At 41.6% G+C, this 6,074-nt stretch overlaps 1 pseudogene; it reads right to left on the minus strand.

The window, feature by feature from the left end:
* Positions 1-2,605: 2,605 nt before the first annotated feature.
* LOC120102128 (U4 spliceosomal RNA) lies at positions 2,606-2,682 on the minus strand (annotated as a pseudogene).
* Positions 2,683-6,074: the final 3,392 nt, after the last annotated feature.

Below are 6,074 nucleotides of genomic sequence, written 5' to 3' on the forward strand. Positions count from 1 at the left end.
TGTGTACCATCAATGAGAATAGGCCAGCTAACCCTGTTGCTGAAGTCTGCCCTCTGTAATGAATAAAGTTGTGTGCTTTTTGGGTTCAAGATTGCCACTCCCTGTGTAGATGAGCAACACCACGTACATGGATTAAAAACCTTATAACCTCTTGCTATTGCAGTGCTCACTTTGTCAATCTGTGCTCTGAGTGGTGCTCCTGAGGTAGGGCCACTTCGGGGGTCTTACAACACACTTTCAGGAATGAACAGATTATGGAAACAAAGTAAACAGAGACACAGAGAAACTAACAGAGGTTACGAACCAAATGGATTTAACAGGTATCTATAGAACATTTCATCCTAAAACAAAAGAATATACCTTCTTCTCAGTACCTCATGGTACCTTCTCCAAAACTGACCATAAAATAGGTCACAAAGCAGGCCTCAACAGACACAACAAAATTGAAATAATCCTATGCATCCTATCAGATCACCCCAGACTAAGACTGGTTTTCAATAACAACAAAAACCACAGAAAGTCCACATATACGTGGAAGCTGAACAATGATCTACTCAATGATAACCTAGTCAGGGAAGAAATAAAGAATAAAATTAAAGACTTAGAATTTAACGAAAATGACGGAACAGCATACCCAAACTTATGGGACACAATGGAAACAGTATGAAGAGGAAAACTCATAGCTCTGTATGCCTCCATAAAGAAGTTGGAGATATCATACACTCGAAGCTTAACAGCTCATGTGAAAGCTCTAGAACAAAAAGAAGCAAATACACTCAAGAGGACTAGAAGGCAGGAAATAATGAAACCCAGGGCTGAAATCAACCAAGTAGAAACAAAAAGAACTATACAAGGAATCAACAAAACTAGGAGCTCTCCAATTAAAAAAATAAAAAAGAAAAAAGAAAAAAGAAAAGAAAAGAAAAAAATAGTTCAGAAAAAAAAAAAACAACCCCCCTCCAATCCAGGAGCTGGTTCTGTAAGAAAAATCGATGCGACAGATAAACCCTTTTATTCAAATAAACAAAATCAGGAATGAAAAGGAGACATAACAACAGAAACTGAGGAAATTCAAAAGACAATAAGATCCTACTACAAAAGTCTATACTAAACAAAACTGGAAAACATGGATGAAATGGGTGATACCAGGTTCCAAAGTTAAATCATGATTTAATAAACCATCTAAACAGTCACAGGGCTTCCAAGAAAATAGATGAACTCATTAGAAGTCTCCAACCCAAAAAACAAAAAACAAACAAAGAAAGAAAAAAACAAACCCTAAGGCCAGATAGTTTTAGTGCAGAATTCTATCAGACCTTCAAGGAAGATCTAATACCAATACTCCTCAAACTAGTCCATAGAATAGAAATTGAAGGAACACTACCCAATTCTTTCTATGAAGCCACATTTACACTGATACCTAAACCACAAAAAGACACAACAAAGAAAGAGAACTATAGACCAATTTTCCTTATGAATATCGGTGCAAAAATACTCAATAAGATTCTCACAAATCAAATCCAAAACCACATCAAAGTGATTATCCAACATGATCACATAGGCTTCATCCCAGGAATGCAGGGATAGTTCAATATATGGAAATCCATCAATGCAATTCACTATATAAACAAACTCAAAGTCAAAATCCCACATGATCATCTCAATAGATGTTAAAAAGGCCTTTGACAAAGTATAACACCTATCATGGTAAAAATATTGGAGAGATCAGGAATTCAAGGTGCATACCTAAATATAATAAAAGCAATATACAACAAATCAATAGCCAACATCAAACTAAATGAATAGAAACTCAAAGCAATCCCATTAAAATTTATCCTCTACTCAAAGGATAAAAGGACTGATAAAGAAATCAGGGAAACAATGCCTGCTGCAATAGTCACAAATTATGTAAAATATCTTGGTGTGAGTCTAACCAAGCAAGTGAAAGATCTGTATGACAAGAACTCCACATCCCTGAAGAAAGAAATCCAAGACAACCTAAGATGGAAAGATCTCCTGTGCTCTCAGATTGGCAGGATTAATATAGTAAAAAATGACCATCTTACCAAAAGCAATCTATAGATTCAATGCAATCCCCATCAAAATTCCACCTCAATTCTTCGAGTTAGATAGAGCAATTCCCAAATTCATTTGGAGTAACAAAAAAACCTAGAATGGCAAAAACTATTCTCAACAATAAAAGAACTTCTGGGGGAATCACCATTCCTGACCTCAAGCTATACTTTAGAGCAATAGTGGTAAAAACTGCATGGTATCATTACAGAGACAGGCAGGTAGATCAATGGAATAGAATTGAAGACCCAGAAATGAACCTTCGCACCTATGGTCACTTGATCTTTGATGAAGATTCTAAAACCATCCAATGGAAAAAAGACAGCATTTTCAACAGATGGTTCTGGTTCAACTGGCAGTCTACATGTAGAAGAATGCAAGTTGATCCATTCTTATCTCCTTGTACAAAGCTCAAGTCCAAGTGGATCACAGACCTCCACATAAAATCAGATATGCTAAATCCAATAGAAGAGAAAGTGGGGAAGAGCCTTGAATACTTGGCACAGGGGGAAACTTCCTGAACAGAACACCAATGGCTTATGCTTTAATTAGCAATAATTGTGCCTCGGATAAACCTCATTGGCTACGATACTGCCACTGCACACAGCTGGCTTATGCTTTAAGAGCAACAGTTGACAAATGGAACCTCATAAAATTGAAAAGCTTCTGTAACGCAAAGGACACTGTCAATCAGACAAAAGGCAACCCACAGATTGGGAAAAGATATTTACTAACCCTACATTTCATAGAGAGATAATATCCAAAATTTAGAAAAGAAGTCAAGAGGGTAGACTCCAGAGAACCTAATAACATTGTCACAAAGTGGAGTACAGAGCTAAATAGAGAATTCTCAACTGAGGAATCTTGAATGGCTGAGAAGCACTGAAAGAAATACTCAACATCCTTAGTCATCAGGGAAATGTAAATCAAAATGAACCTAAGATTCCACTTTATACCAGTCGGAATAGCTAAGATAAAAAATGCAGGCAGCAGCAGATGTTGGTGTGGAGAAAGAGGAACACTCCTCCATTTCTGGTGGGACTGTAAGCTGTTACAACCACTTTGGAAATCAGTCTGGTGGTTCCTGAGAAAGTTGGACATAGTACTACCTGAAGACCCAGCTATACCACTCCTGGGCATATACCCAAATGATGCTCCAACATATAACAAGGACACATGCTCCACTATGTTTCTAGCAGCCTTATTTATAATAGCCAGAAGCTGGAAAGAACCCAGATGTCCCTCAACAGGAGAATGAATACAGAAAATGTGGTACATTTACACAATGAATGTACATTTACTACACAGTGATTAAAAACAATGACTACATGAAAAGCGATAGAACTAGAAAATATCATCCTGACTGAGGTAACCCAGACACAGAAGAAAACACATGGTATGTACTAATAAGTGGATATTAGCCCAAAAGCTCATAATGCCCATGATACAACCCACAGGCCACATGGAGGGTAGAAGAAGGAAGACCAGGGTGTTGATGCTTCAGTCCTGCATTGAGGGGGAACAGGACAGTTGTGGGAGATAGAGGGAGAGGGGGACTGGGGAAGGAGAAAGTAGGGGGGGATGAAATAAGGGTGGCAGTATCAGGACCTGGAATGGATGTGAGTGAGGTCAGGAAATCGAACAAAAATTTGTATCAGGGGGGATGAGAAACTGGGGATAGCCACTGGAGGGTCCTGGACCACAGGAAATCGTGAGGCATCCAGGACCCAATGGGGATGACTTTAGCTGAGATTCACAGAGAAGGGGTAGCTAGAACCTGTTGAGATCACCTCCAGTAGATAGACATGGCCCCTGGTCCAGGCATGGGGCCACTCACCCATTTCAACGTTTTTAACCCAGAAATGTTTCTTTTCAAGGGAAGAATGGGGACAAAAATGGAACAGAGACTGAAGGAAGAATGTACTGACTGGTTTTGTGTGTCAACTTGTCACAAGCTTCAGTTATTACAGAGAAAGGAGCCTCCCTTTGGAAAATGCCTCTATGAGATCCAGTTGTAAGGCATTTTCTCAATTAGTGATCAAGGGTGGGAGGGGGTAGTTTTGGGTTCTATAAGAGAGCAAGCTGAACAAGACAGAGGAAGTAAGTCAGTAAGTAACATCCCTTTATGGCCTCCGCATCAGCTCCTGCTTCCTGACCTGCTTGAGTTCCAGTCCTGACTTCCTTTTGTAGTGAACAGCAATGTAAAAGTGTAAGCTGAATAAACCCTTTCCTCCCCAACTTGCTTCTTGGTCATGATGTTTGTACAGGAATAGAAACCCTGACTAAAACAGAAGGGCCAACCAGGGACTGCTCCACTTGGGGATCCATTATGTCTGCTGACACCAAACCCAACACTGTTGCTGTGGTCAAGAGACCCTTGCTGACAGGAATCTGGTGTGGCAGTTCCTTGGGAGGTCTGGCCGGCAACTGACCAATGCAGATGGGGATGCTTGGAGCCAAGAATCAGACTGAGTTCAGGGAACCTAGTGGGGGAGCTGGTGGAAGGACTGCAGGAGCATCTGGGTATTGCACAACCCTTGTTAGAACAAGATAGTCTGGCCTGACCACCCAGTTCTCCCAAAGTTTAGACCACAACCAAGGAGTATATCTGGAGGGATCCATTACTCCAGATACAAATGTAGCAGAGAATGGCCTTGCCTGACAGCAATAGGAGGGGAGGCCTTTGGTCCTTGGGAGATTTGATGCCCTAGCATAGGAGGATGTTGAAATAGTGGGGTGGGAGAGTGTAAATGAGTAGGGGAGCACCCTCATACAGGCAAGGGGGAGGGGAGAGCAGATGTGGAATGGGGGATTGGTGGAGGGGCAACTGGGAAGTGGGATATCATTGATAGAATGGGTCACCGGGATGTGGGATACCACTTGAGTTATAAATGGATGGAACGATTAAAAATAAAAACAAAACCCACAAGCCCAACAAATTCGGGTCTATTATTTGGTATTAGCCCAAAAGGAAGTGAATTTTCGACCTGGCTCTCAGTAGGTGATGGTGGTTGTGTGGCTGCCAAAAAGGAGCCTGGAGATTTCTAGGAGAGGTCCCAGAGAAGAATGAATTTCTGTTGTTCATCCCAGGGACTCTGGGGTGGCAAAGCAAGTCAGGAAACATTCCTGGGAAAGAGGGGTGTTATAATGGGGTTGGGACCTTTGACTCACAATCCATCAGGAACGACTTACTGAATGTAGAAAGTCAAGGCTTCATTGAACCACTGAAATAACCCCCACCAAAACAAAATAGAACCACCCTTGCATGCTGTAATTTCCCTGGGTCTCCTGGCACTTTACTAGATTAGGGACTTTAAAGCCACAGAACAGGACAGCTTGTGTCTTAAGAGTGTTCTGAACTGAATAGATAGATTAGGAAATGTGGACCTGAAAACCTGTCAGGTTTGTGTGGGCAGAAATGTATCTAGGAAATGCGCATCACCAACAGAGTTGACCAGTCACAAGGACTGTGGCAGCTGTACCTTGGCTGCCTTTGCTAGCACTGTTCCTATGAGCTACACCCAGAGTGGGGGTTGGGAGAGCTGCAAACATTCCTTCTTTAGGGAGACATAAACCATGTCTACCTCCTTCTTCTAAGGTTCCAACGACAAACCAAGTATAGTTTTATCAACGAAATCCAACTAGAAGGTTGGGTTTACTTATAGAGTTTGAGTGAGGGGATACTGGCAGGTGATCATGAAGTGGCCACATTAGAAAGTCTTCACCTAGCAAGAGGACTTCTTCCCAAAGTGACATACACAGAGTCCCCTTTAGTCAATCTCTCCCAGCATGAAAACTGTATTGTCTCTGGAGACCTGAGGTCACATGCAATTGGATAAGAATGATATGCAGATGGCCAGGAAAAGTGGCTGGCATCTTAGGGAGAGCTGAGTGACTCTCCCTACCCATCCCTTCTTTGAGAGAACAGCAACTGTTCACTGGCTCAATCATGATGGCTGCTTCCAACCAGGCACAGCTGACCTGGTCAACACAGCTGCTCT

This window comes from Rattus norvegicus, chromosome 3, assembly GCF_036323735.1.
Source record: "Rattus norvegicus strain BN/NHsdMcwi chromosome 3, GRCr8, whole genome shotgun sequence".
NCBI classification, from domain to species: Eukaryota; Metazoa; Chordata; class Mammalia; order Rodentia; family Muridae; genus Rattus; species Rattus norvegicus.